The 14,838-nt window shown below is 37.4% G+C and overlaps 1 protein-coding gene across 2 annotated transcripts in view; it reads right to left on the reverse strand.

Moving 5' to 3' along the window:
* The window catches only part of Ptp61F (Protein tyrosine phosphatase 61F), a 426,371-nt gene that overhangs the window by 197,567 nt on the left and 213,966 nt on the right, over positions 1–14,838 (reverse strand). The gene's annotated exons all lie outside the window — the stretch shown is intronic.

Consider the following 14,838-nt stretch of genomic DNA (forward strand, 5'->3'; position numbering starts at 1 on the left):
TTTATATTCATTATTTTCCTAAATTTTTCACTGCTGATAAAGAAACATTTCAGCTCGATGTAGATAAGTTTATTTTTAAATTTAAATGATAACAAAATGCAGTATATGCGTTTATTTTCAGTCATGTTCAGGGAATTTTATGTGTAGGCACGAAGAAGTCAGTCGCTGGCCAGCGTCTTTCCTATTGAATTTGCATGGGGGTTCGAAGCAAGGCAAATGGTCTTCAGATATGGAAGTTATTTTTAAAACAATCCCGAAGTTCCTATCTTGCTTAGTTATTAATTTGTGACAGGAAGAATATCTCCTTGAATTTTGGTTTCGCGCGTGACTCGGCTGGCTGTCTGGCTGGCTGAAGTACCGGTAGTGATCTCCCAAACATGCGCTTTTAACATTTCCAGACAGTTGCATGCAGTGCAGTGCTCATTTCGTCAGTAGTATGTATAATAGTGATTAAGTACATATCAGTGACATATGTACAATTCTTGAGGGAAAGGGTATTTCGTTTGTGTGGTTCGTGAGTTCGTGCTCGTGGATCTAATTTCGAAGAAAATGTGCAGAAGGATCACGGCGTGGTTGAAGCAAAGTAAACGCTCTTCGAATATGGCAGTTATTTTTAAAATCATACCTCAAGTCCCTATCTCGTTATCTCTTAATTTATGACAGGGAGAACGTCTCGTTTGTTTATGTTTCACGAGTGACTCGGCTGGCTGAGCTTTTAAATATACTGGCAGCCATGTGCAGTGGTGTTCATTTAATCAGTATTATAAGATTGATTAAATAAAGATCAGTGATATATATATATAAAATATTTAATGGCGTGTGGCTTCCGAAGAGGCAGAGGTCTTTCCAGTGTTGACGCCGCATAGGTGACCTGCGCGTCTATAAGAGTGGGGCCCCTACCTGTGATGAATTCTAATGTTGAAGACGGGACACACACACCCTCAGACCCCGAGCCATTGGAATTAACCAATGAAGGTTAAAATCCCCGACCCGGCCGGGAATCGAACCCGGGGCCCTCTGGACCAAAGGCCAGCACACTAACCATTTAGCCATGGAGCCGGACAAGATCAGTGATAAATGTATAGTTCTTGAGGACAAGTGGATTGTGTTTGTGCAGTCTGTGTAGTTGTCAGTTCGTGCTCGTATGTATAGTTTTTAGTTCGAAGAAAAAGTGCAGAAGGATGTATAATGGATCGTCAAATTAAAAAGAAACGTTCTGTAGGTAAACTCAGGGGAAAAAAATGCAATATTATAATGAGTGTCCTGGATTATTTTTTAAAGACTATGAATATGAGCAGCGCAATCAGTGAAACAGCTAAAGCTACAGGTTGTTCCGAAAGAACAATCTATGCTATAAGGAAGGAACACACACATGGTCCTTTGCGAACTCTAAAAAAAAAAAAAAAAAAAAAAAGAGAAGGACGACAGAAAAATTAAATATGATGAAATTGTTAGAAGTGGATGCGTCGGGTGGTTAACTCTCTAATTTGCTAACATACCACCGACATTGAACGTGATTTTGAGTCGCGTAAATGGAGAAGATTCTTTGCCACGATTTATCAAAACTACGTTGTATCGCTTCTTACATGATATAGGCTTCCGTTATTTAAGACGGGGTAATAAACCAGCTTTCACTGAAACCGATTAAATTATTAATTGGAGGCACAGATATCTCAGGGAGATAAAACGTCTGAGGGCACAAAATAAAGCTATAATTTACACATATGAATCGTGGGTAAATATTGGGCAGACAGTGATAAGAGAATGGAAGGATACGACAGTGAAAAGTGCACGGCAGGCCGCTTTTGAAGGGGTGAGTTCGGGACTTCGGCCAACGAAAAGCCGAGGACCGTAATTTGCCTTAGTCCACGCGGGTAATGAACATGGTTTTGTTCCAAATGCTGAACTAAAATTTTTATGCCATAAAAACATAAGACAATTGGGCAAATTACGTGAACAAAGTAAAGAAAAATGAAAGAGTTTTGTGGAAAGCAGACGAATTACAGGGCGATGTCGATGATGAAAAGTTTTTAATACGACTTTCTTCATCGTCCGGATCATCTCCCGAAACCGTTTCATCCAAAGCGGGAACATCAGGCCTTGCAGAAATGTTAGAAGGTGTACGTCCAATGTCTGAGAGCAACGCCAGTGATTAAGGTATGTTGTATTTATTTTACCATCCTACAAATATTAATTTATGAATGAATGAACTTATAATTACAAAATTACAAACGAAACATGTGGAACTGTGACGCCCTGTTTGAGTCACACTCGAGCGTGATCTTCACGAGTCGATTTCGCAACAGCGCGCTCCATCTACACTGTACTGCAATTTAAGGTTGGAACGTTCTATAGGAGGTTTCGTAATCTATAATCTTCATTTCCGTATTGACAAATTACACAATTAAAAATAGGAAAGAATTTCCACCAATCAATACTTGTTTATTGCTTATATTAAGCTACAGGACTGGTTTCGACCCCATATACAAGGTCATCTTCAGCTGAACCATGAATACATATTTATATGATGAAGCTTTGATTAAATTGCATTGTCAAAGGAATGTCATATGATGATGTGCATTTAGTCGCATACAAATGGGGCATGTCTTAACGTGAATTGGCATATATGTCAGTATGTACAATATTGCAACTGTATGTTTAAAATATTATGTTGAGGTCCTAAAATTAGTGTATAAAACATATCTTCACTTAAACTAACTTATATATATATGTGCAGGATGAAATACAATATATAAAAAACATTTCGTGCACATGAACATTCGTATCTTGCTTGTTGGTCAATTCATCAACTCTCGTATTTAAGTCCCATTTACAGTTGTACACTCAGCTGCTGTTCTTGGAGTTTAAAAGATAGGGTTGTAAAATTGCACGAGTAAAAGATTTAGTCTTCATGTGGAATAAAACACTTTCCAATTTTTAAAAGAAGTTGCCAGGTGTATGGATAAAATTCGGCTAAAATATGTTCAGCTCTGCTATGTATGTTGCCTTATGTTAGAATCACATCTTGTTGTCCTGTGGCGTCCGTAAAATTGGGTTCAAAGTAATGGCTCCTTTCCCATTTGTAGCTGTGCAATGGTGTTATGTTTATCTGTGGAAGATAAGATTGAGCTATGAGAGATATATGTTGGAGGAATGTCTAAAGGTTATGTGTGTAAATTTGAATATGTACTTACTATTGTTGGTGTAGCCGAGTTGTGTTTGACGTGCGAGCTTGTAGTGTACTACTTCGTGTTCTTCTTGGGCTCATACTAGCTGCTGTGAGGGGAAGGGAAGGAGGGGTAGGGAGAGTTGTTGTTGTGGGAGTAGGGGTGGAGCTGGGTGTGTTGTTTGATGTTTTTCTGTTAGTCAATTAACTTAAGGTAAGAGTTTTTTAGAGCGGGGATAACTGTATTGAAGATGATGTTAGTTTTTTCTGTGATTTCATTTATGTTGTAATTTGGATTGGTGTACTGATCTAGAGTAATGTAAAATTCTTCTGTTATGTTGAGCAGGGGGCCTTTGGGGTTTATGTTTAGGATTTGCATATCGTTATCGATGTTTGTAAAACTGTGTTTATAGTCTGCAACATATTGTCCTATTGAGGAAAAATGATTGTGTTTTACCGCATTTGTGTGTTCGTTATATCGGGTTAGGAAGTTTCTACCGGTGCGTCCGACATAGCTTGTCTCGCAATTATTACATTTGATACGGTATACCCCTGAGTGGTTGTATTTGTTGTTGCTATTGATTGTTCTGACGTTGTGTATGATGTTGGTACTATTGTGTGTAGTTCTGAAAGCTATTCTTAGGTTATGTTTTTTTTAAATGTTGGTTATGGGGTATATGTGTGCATTATTGAAGGTGAATAGTGCGTAATCTTTCTTGGATTCGTCTACTTTTGTTAGTTTTGTTTTGGGTTGGGATTTTATTTTGTGAATGATTTTGTTAACCATTTCTTTCTTGTATCCATTGTTCTTAGCTATGTCATGAATTAGTTGTAATTCTTTGTTTAGATCTTCTTTTGTTAACGGTATATTGAATGCTCTGTGTATCATGCTATAGTAGGCTGCTCTTTTGTGTGTATTGGGGTGAACGGAATCCATTTTAATTGTATTTGAGGTTTGCGTGGGTTTTCTGTATATTCTGTAAGAAAGGTGGTCATCATGTCTAGTTGTCGTTATGTCCAGGTAGTTCAGATTGCGATTGTTTTCGGTTTCCATGGTAAATTTTATATGGGAATCTATTGTGTTGAGTTTATCTAATATATCAGTTTCATTTGTGGACCTATTATCGATGATGAGAAAAATGTCATCAACAAATCTGCACCCTGTTGCTGATAAGTAATTTAATGAACTCTTCTATTTCTAAAGTGCTTAGATTGCTGTGGCTTTTTAGGTTAGATTCAATGATTTCTATTGTTTGTTTTGTGGGAATGTTCGGGTACATGTTTACTATGTCAAATGATGCGAGATTATGATATGGTTCAATCTTTAATCCTTTTGTTTTATTACAAAAATCTATGGAGTTCCGTACTGTATTTTTAGCTAAGAATACGTAGTGCTTTTTGAGAAATTCTTGAGAAGATATAACAATAAACACAGGCACACCATACAAACTCGTAATACGCAAAAAAGAACAAACAAAATCTGGCTGAAAGAAGAAATAAAGTTTTTATACCGTAAAAAACATCAACAACGAACTATACCGAATACATTTAAAGGCATCTAACGAGTTACCACACAGCTATTGGGATGATTTTCAGCAGATCACGGCAGAAAAAATAAGGAACTTAGCCATCAACAAACAGAATACACTAAATAAGAAATTAGAAGCAATTAAACAACCATCCAAACCAAACCCAAAAACCGAAACTCTGAACACGAACTCTCCAACTTTTCCTAACGAAATCACTGAACACAAATTCCACCCACCCGTAAAAAATCTCACAAATACGACTTTCAACGAAATGGAAACTGTTATCTTGAGCAAGGGACCCAAGCACAACTGGGGTAACACATCAACCTTCCAGAACATTACAACCACTATCACCGAAATAGAAAACGCCGTACAGAAAATCCCACACGAGCTACGAGATGAAGTCAGGTATGATATTAAAAAAAGGCTCCCACAATATATCGTCAAAATTCACAGTAACTCCCAAAACAATAACTCTACTAATAAAGTACACATAAATAAACTCAAAGATAAAATAAAACAGAATAATCTACTGATAACAAAAGCCGACAAAGGCAATACCACAGTTATCGACAAAGACCAATACATATTCAAAACCAAAGAATGTTTTCAAGATAACACTTTCCTTATCAAACGCAAAGATCCTACTAATAACATGCAAAGTAACCTCAAAATCTTATTAAAAAATAAACACTTTCTTTTAACAGAAGTAGAATCCTCTAAACTTATAGTAATGAATCCTCAAATACCCACTGCTAAAGCTTCTCCTAAGATACATAAAGAACATATTCCAATGAGACCTATTATTAACTACAGAGCAAGCCCAAGCTATAAACTCTCACAATTTATCAAAGATTTCTCAAAAAGCACTACGTATTCTTAGCTAAAAAAACAGTACGGAACTCCATAGATTTTTGTAATAAAACAAAAGGATTAAAGATTAAACCATATCATAATCTCGCATCATTTGACATAGTAAACACGTACCCGAACATTCCCACAAAACAAACAATAGAAATCATTGAATCTAACCTAAAAAGCCACAGCAATCTAAGCACTTTAGAAATAGAAGAGTTCATTAAATTACTTAATTTTGCCATTAGTAACAACTACTTTAAATTTCATGATACTATCTATCAGCAACAGGGTTTACCGATGGGATCTCCCGCTTTTGGTATAATCGCCAAAATTTACGTAGACTATTTAGAGCACACATACATCAACAAAATAGACAATATATTTTTTTGGTGCAGATTTGTTGATGACATTTTTCTCATCATCGATAATAGGTCCACAAATGAAACTGATATATTAGATAAACTCAACACAATAGATTCCCATATAAAATTTACTATAGAAACCGAAAACAATCGCAATCTGAACTACCTGGACATAACGACAACTAGACATGATGACCACCTTTCTTACAGAATATACAGAAAACCCACGCAAACCTCAAATACAATTAAAATGGATTCCGTTCACCCCAATACACACAAAAGAGCAGCCTACTATAGCATGATGCACAGAGCATTCAATATACCGTTAACAAAAGAAGATCTAAACAAAGAATTACAACTAATTCATGACATAGCTAAGAACAACGGATACAAGAAAGAAATGGTTAACAAAATCATTCACAAAATAAAATCCCAACCCAAAACAAAACTAACAAACGTAGACGAATCCAAGAAAGATTACGCACTATTCACCTTCAATAATGCACACATATACCCCATAACCAACATTTTAAACAAACATAACCTAAGAATAGCTTTCAGAACTACACACAATAGTACCAACATCACACACAACGTCAGAACAATCAATAGCAACAACAAATACAACCACTCAGGGGTATACCGTATCAAATATAATTGCGAGACAAGCTATGTCGGACGCACCGGTAGAAACTTCCTAACCCGATATAACGAACACATAAATGCGGTAAAACACAATCATTTTTCCTCAATAGGACAACATGTCGCAGACTATAAACACAGTTTTACAAATATCGATAACGATATGCAAATCCTAAACATAAACCCCAAAGGCCCCCTGCTCAACATAACAGAAGAATTTTACATTACTCTAGATCAGTACACCAATCCAAATTACAACATAAATGAAATCACAGAAAAAGCTATCATCATCTTCAATACAGTTATCCCCGCTCTAAAAAACTCTTACCTTAAGTTAATTGACTAACAGAAAAACATCAAACAACACACCCAGCTCCACCCCTACTCCCACAACAACAACAACTCGCCCTACCCCTCCTTCCCTTCCCCTCACAGCAGCTAGTATGAGTCCAAGAAGAACACGAAGTAGTACACTACAAGCTCGCACGTCAAACACAACTCGGCTACACCAACAATAGTAAGTACATATTCAAATTTACACACATAACCTTTAGACATTCCTCCAACATATATCTCTCATAGCTCAATCTTATCTTCCACAGATAAACATAACACCATTGCACAGCTACAAATGGGAAAGGAGCCATTACTCTGAACCCAATTTTACAGACGCCACAGGACAACAAGATTTGATTCGAACATAAGGCAACATACATAGCAGAGCTGAACATATTTTAGCCGAATTTTATCCATACACCTGGCAACTTTTTTTAAAAATTGGAAAGTGTTTTATCCCACATGAAGACTAAATCGTTTACTCATGCAATTTTACAACCATATCTTTTAAACTCCAAGAACAGCAGCTAAGTGTACAACTGTAAATGGGACTTAAATACGAGAGTTGATGAACTGACCAACAAGCAAGATACGAATGTTCATGTGCACGAAATGTTTTTTATATATTGTATTTCATCCTGTACATATATATATAAGTTAGTTTAAGTGAAGATATGTTTTATACACTCATTTTAGGACCTCAACATAATATTTTAAACATACAGTTGCAATATTGTACATACTGACATATATGCCAATTCACGTTAAGACATGCCCCATTTGTATGTGACTAAATGCACATCATCATATGATATTCCTTTGACAATGCAATTTAATCAAAGCTTCATCATATAAATATGTATTCATGGTTCAGCTGAAGATGACCTTGTATATGGGGTCGAAACCGGTCCTGTAGCTTAATATAAGCAATAAACAAGTATTGATTGGTGGAAATTCTTTCCTATTTTTAATTCTATAGGAGGTTTGCATAGTATCGCCCCGTAATTGTTTGGCCAGTAGGAAGATAATCTATCAGCAGAATGCCTTTAGCATCCCAAAAAACTGAGGCCATGACCTGTCTGGCCGAACGCACTGCCTTTGCTTTCTTTGGTGGTGGTGAATCAGCATGTTTCCACTGCTTTGACTGCTGTTTTATCCCTGGGGTATAGTAGTGGACCCAAGTTTCATCTGTAGTCACAAACCGGCGCAAAAAATCTTGTTGCTTGCACTGAAAACGGGCCAGACTTTTTTCGGACATTTCCAGTCTGGTGCATTTATTGTCCAATGTCAAGAGCCGCGGCACCCATCTTGCGGATATTTTTTTCATACCCAATTCTTTGGTTAATAATATACCCATTCAGAAGACATCCCTACAGCTTCAGCAATCTCCCGCACTTTCAGTCGACGATCCTCCATGACAATTTTATGCACTTTTGCGATAAATTCTGGGGTCGTAACACTTTTTGGCCGTCCACTACGCGGATCATCATCCAAGCTCTCCCGACCAAATTTAAACTCGCTGGTCCACTTGGCAACAGTTGAAAATGAAGGAGCAGAGTCCCCTAGTGTGTTCTGAAAGTAAGCATGAATTTCCTTTGCTTTCATACCTTTGTTTACAAAGTATTTAATCACTGCTCGAATCTCAGTTTTTTCCATTGTCACAAATCACTACGCGGGAACAACAACAAAGAGTCGTCACTACCACACTCCTGCAGCGAGAGCACTGACGCGCCACGTGTTCGCTCACAAAGGATGTGTGATTAATGCGCGGGAATCTCGTTGCTCTAGCACTGACATCTAGCGGTGATTCTGAGAACTTTTCAAACCGTCCTCGTATATTAAGAGATGTTTAGTTAAGAATAAGATTGGTGTTTAATAATAAGTAGATAGGTCTAAGAGATATTTGGTGGTGTGAGAAAAACTGGTGAGGAAGAGGACAATAAGATCCTTGAAACATGTAGCGATATTAGGTGATAATAAATAATTAAATAACTCTTATGTACTAACAAGGTTGAATTCAAATATCAAATGTGTATTTACTGAAGTAGAGATTGTAGTCAGTATGGAGCATTATAAAATCAAACCACAATGGTTAAGTTAAAATCCTTAATTCATCAAGAGACACCTAGGGATCAGTATGCTTCACAAGTGTTTTGCCAATACCCAGTGACCGAAGTTGTTGCCATGTGGAACGAGTGTTAATATTTTTGTTTAAATGCTGGAAAAATTTCATATCACGGATTACTAGTTTAATTCAGTTTCGAAGTACATGGTACTGCTCATGTATGTCAGCTAGTTGAGTCTGCTTATAGCGTCGGTGTAGTGTGTCATGTTCTTTCATCATAGTCTTAACATCAGTAGTCAGCCAAGGACAGCCAGACGTGTTGCCCTCACATTACGCATGGGTGCATGTTTGTTGTACAATTCATGCAAATGGAAATTAGATATTTCCACTTTCTTGTCAATGTTGCTCTTTATCTTTATGTCACCGAGCTCGATACCTGCAGTCGCTTAAGTGTGGCCAGTATCCAGTATTCGGGAGATAGTAGGTTCGAACCCCACTGTCGGCAGCCCTGAAAATGGTTTTCCATGGTTTCCCATTTTCACACCAGGCAAATGCTGGGGCTGTACCTTAATTAAAGCCACGGCAGCTTCCTTCCCACTCCTAGCCCTTCCCTATCCCATCGTCGCCATAAGACGTATCTGTGTCGGTGCGACGTAAAGCAACTAGCAAAAAATAAATAATAATAATAAATAAATAAATAAATAAATAAATAAATAAATAAAAAATATCATTATGTCGTACCGGGGGCAGAGTTGTGTGTCTCAGTTGTATTAAATTCATGCTTTTAAAGTCTCTAAACATTACATATTTCGGTTGGTACTTAGGCATGCGAAGAGAGTATGCTAAGTACATGAGGTCAGGTTTAGACATGTCAGGAACAGATACTTGACCGTGGTAAAGGATTTTTCGGGGGTTATTTGTTACTACTAGGTGTAAGAATGTATCAGTAGAAATGGTAGAAGTATGGATGTGGTGGGTGGGGTTTAAGGGGCAATGTAATCCGACTCGACTGAATGGTCAGCGTACTGGCCTTCGGTTCAGAGGGTCCCGGGTTCGATTCCCGGACGGGTCGGGGATTTTAACCTTCATTGGTTAATTCCAATGGCCCTGGGACTGGGTGTTTGTGCCGTCTCCAACATCCCTGCAACTCGCACACCACACATAACATTATCCTCCACCACAATAACACATAGTTACCTATGCATGGCAGATGCCGCCCACCCTCATTGGAGGGTCTACGTTACAAGGGCTGTACTCTGCTAGAAATAGCCACACAAAATTATTATTATTATTATTATTATTATTATTATTATTATTATTATTATTATTATTATTATTATTATTATGGGCAATATAGTCATTTCACAGGATTTAACAATATTTTGTAGTCATACGGAGTCATTGCTCTGGGTTAATAAATTTGTGTTAAAGTCTCCAAAAAGAATCATGTGCTCGTATGATGGTAGCAGTCTCAATAAGCTGTCCTCTAGGTTACGAAGGTCTCGCACTGTGTCAGGAAGCCTATGTACTACACCTACCAGTATTTTTACAGTATTGACAAACACCTCCACGAACATTTATTCAGGGGCAGTTTTTACAGCAGGAGTAGACGTGTGTACAACTGTACTCTTGAGCATAGATTTAGGATATAAGGCAACCCCATCACCTCGTCTGTTCATCTGATCATGCTTGTGGATATCATAGCCAGTGATATCAACCATGGTTGAGGGGATCGTACTATGGAGCCAAATCTCAGTTACAGCAGCAATATGAATTGGACTGTCTTCAAATATTACCTTCAGTTCATCAAGGTGAGCAACAATGGATTGTCTGTTGACATGCGCACATGATAGGGTGTGAGTAAATGACTCTAGTTCCTTCTCTAAAATTGGTCTGTGTAGAATAGGAGGGAGAAAGGGTGAGAAACGGGTGGAGGCGAGCTGTGTTCTTCCAGACGTATGTTCCGTTGAAAGGGCTGAGAAGGGAGAGTGATGGGGGAGGGGGTGTCTGTCTTGCAGATGAGTGCTGAGGAGTGAGGGAGGGAGACTTTCAATAGCACTTCTTAACACAGGCATGCTAAAATAATTTAAAACATGCAGCTTACCTTAATTTCCTTGTACATGCAGTGACCAGCTAAAAAAAAACCCACCACACACACGCAAGCGCACACACACACACAAAATTAAAAATCAATGTACTACATAGAATGCACATAGTTGCACATGCTGCTTTCACCATATTGCCTGATAAATGATTGTAATTCCACAAGTGTGTTCACATGGAAATTCTTGCCAGATACATGTATAATTATCCTTCCATCTTCACTGTACGAGCTGTGCAATCCAAAAGTGTCTCGTGCCTTGTTCAAAATGTCCTTTCCCAGTCTAGTGAGGGATTCAGTTATGAGAAATTTGGTGCATTTCAGCTGTCGCTTAGCGCACCAAACCTGATTCCTGGGTGGTAGCGTAGGAATTTTACTATGATAGGCTGATTATCCTCAGTCACTAAATCAGCAGTTGATCTACGTTGCCGTCCCAGTCAATGACAGCAATCGATGGCGTCCATGGTCAATTCGACTTTCAGTTTTTCATGGTTAGTTTCCAGGACCTTTCCGTGTCTCGCTCACTCCATGCAGAAAGAAGACGGCAATTACGCCTACTGAACTGCTCCGCTTCGTCGCTCCGAGCCTCCTGAATTTCTAGCAATTTCTTGATATCAGTAATGTTATCTTTCAGAACTGAAAACTCCGCACAGATAGAATTTCAAAAGGTTTGGAAGTCTGCTTGAAGCACAGTCAGAACATTAATGGGGTTGGTAACTCTGCCAGTAGGAGTAGGCATGGTATGTAGGAGGTGAAATAATGAACAACGAAGCTGACTTTCAGAATATTTTGTTGGAGGAAGAATAGAAAAATAATGCAACAAAGCCAGACAGACTACTTAAAAAGAAAGGAAAATATTTATGTAAATTTACTGATACATGGCTTCAAACTTATTCTTAGTTATTGAAAGGAAACTATGATTTTCATGAAACCCAACATGTAGTATAGATGTTTCAACTGCACTTACATTTAAAAAATAAATAAAAATATTGCAGTAGGAGCAGAGCATTATAGAAGGTTTGTAACAGTGAAAACAACATCATAGGTGATGTCTAACTTCTTAACTAAGGCTAACACTTCTGGCTCTAACAAGGTAACTTAACATGATATAAATATCGATTACGGGTACCTGAAATATTTGTCCTGAATGAGTAAATTCATAATTCCAATAATAATAATAATAATAATAATAATAATAATAATAATAATAATAATAATAATAATAATAATAATAATAATAAATAAATAAATAAATAAATAAATAAATAAATAAGCCTATTAAAAAGTGGACGTAGTCAATGCATTAAAGTAAATATCTTTTCAGCAAATGACACATCTAACAAAGGGTATCTATAATTTTTCTTTTGATGATGGCTGTCAGAAAGGTTTTTTTTTTGCGCTCAGAAACAATCGATGCAATGTAAGCACCATTTCAAAATCAGAACTTGACATAAATATAGTGTGTGCATTTAGTGCCAACAACACTAATGCCAATTTTGGTATTCACAGATCTGTATACACATTACTAAAAGAAGGAACCCTAGAATATGAACCCATTCGGCGGGTGATGCGGCGAGATCCGCAGCTTCAAGTCACTTGCTGGGTGGGGAACACGGATATATCCGCTGATTCTAATTATAATTCTCTTCTCAGTTACCTGCCTGCAGAAGTTTATTTCTTTTTTAGCAGAGTATTCTGGATAAGTCTGCCCTCTGATGTGACTTTTTTCAACTATGTTCCCCCAATACCAATGTGTCATCCATGAGTTGCATCATAAACAACATCTTATGTCCGGGCAGAACAACCTAAAGCCTAATAGCCTCGCGTTGAAGCTTTAGCTCATAAAACTAATCGTCCCTTGGATGCAATAATATTGCTGTATAAGGAATTTATGGAGATTATGAAACTAAACAGACTTCTCTGATGACACATTAGAACTGTGACCTAATTTATTATCCTCACTCTTGCGTTGTTCTTTCACGACTGGAGTGTGTATTTACCCCGAGTTACCCATTTATTACCATATGCAAGTGTTCTGTAATAAAGGCACAATTCAGGATTTCCTTCCAAACTGCAGAGACCTGGGTTCTATTCAATTCTTTTTCTTACACTTTTTCCGCTAAAATGTCTAAAAGGAATCATCGGTCCCTACCATTAGAGAAGGATGATTTACGGGCCATAATAAATGAAATGTTGGAATTTAGTGGGGAGGATATTGATCTTAGTGAAGTCTACTGAAGGGGAATTCATGACGGGAATTTACCTGGAACAAATACTGCAGGCTAGAATGTACAGGGTTTTGGCCCAGCTGATGCGAATGTTCAGCAATTGGAAAAGAAATAACACGTGTTCGATTCCAGTTCAAGTAGCAACCATGACAGCGACAGTGGAAACGATAATACAGATAATATTCCAACCAGTACAACTTCTTCGTCAACAGACTGAAAATGGACAAAGGTCCCGCTTTGATCCAAAATTCCATCGTGGTGTAAAGGGAGAGTTTTTTGGGAAAACAAAACCATGCAAAATATCTGAATTATTTCTGATGACGAGATATGCCAGAACATAGTTGAGCAGACAAATTTTTTATTCCCAGCATAAAATAGCACACAAAACCCAGTTTAGTACGATCAAACGACGTACTCTAGATCAAAACTCGATCCCAACATATAAAGCCGAAATAAAGTTTCTTGTGGGCATACTACTGCTGCAGGGGATTGTACAGAAACCTAATTCAGGACATATTTCTCGCAATCGCTTATTGACCATGCCTCTTTTCTATGAGTTGATGACAGAGAAGAGATTTTTTTCCTCCACAGCTTCTTACATTTCTCTGACAATGAGGCATATAATGGACAAATTTCTCCCAAACTACAGTATATAAGATAAAGACAATATTTGACCACCTGGTTGCAAAATTTCTGAAACTTATGCCCCTGATGGCAAAGTGTCAACTGATGAGAACCTCTTATTATGAAAAGGGTGGCTAGGATGGAAAGTTTCCATACCAAGAAAATTATCACATTTCGGAATGGAATGATACATATTATGCGACGCTGGGACAGCACATGTAATATGATATTCTTCCGCATTAATCATAATGAACAACTGTAAAAGACATAACACTGTAAAGGCTGTAAATACTCTGAATATTACCTGTAGTGTAATACAGTCTGTGTGTATCACCAATGAACTCTAGTTATATAAAATGGATCCCTCAAAACGCTAATCATCATAACAGAAAATTTTGTGAGCATTATAATTTATTCCATTCTTAATCTTTTCAGTACATGTAAACATTGTAAATACACAATTCACATGTACAAAAAAATTCCCGGCAGAGATTGTTAGTAAACTGTTTAAAATATTAAGGTTAAAGTTACTGTATAAATGAAAACCAGAGCCTTACTATTAGGAAGAAATAAGCTTGGTATCACAGTGCGAAAGCACTCATTACGTTCTTCCACAAAGTATTACAAAATTAAAATAGGATTTTTCAGCAATTAAATACACTATACTGAAGTAAATATTTCTCTTAGGGCCCTTCTATAGTTCACTTCAGTTCAAGATTATTCTTAAGCAAGTAATTAAATATTTTCTTCAATCGGCAAAATCGCTCCCCACCTGGGAGTGAGCTGGAGTGTACCGAGCTCCCCGCTTAAGGGGTTAAAAGCTGTCTGTCTTGCGCACGTGATTAAGAATGGATTCAAATTTGCCATGAAGAATTTAGAGCTTGACGGTGAGTCAATTTTTGAAAATTTACAGCCGTTTTAGATCAT

The sequence above is a fragment of the Anabrus simplex genome, chromosome 2 (genome assembly GCF_040414725.1).
Source record: "Anabrus simplex isolate iqAnaSimp1 chromosome 2, ASM4041472v1, whole genome shotgun sequence".
Taxonomy (NCBI): domain Eukaryota; kingdom Metazoa; phylum Arthropoda; class Insecta; order Orthoptera; family Tettigoniidae; genus Anabrus; species Anabrus simplex.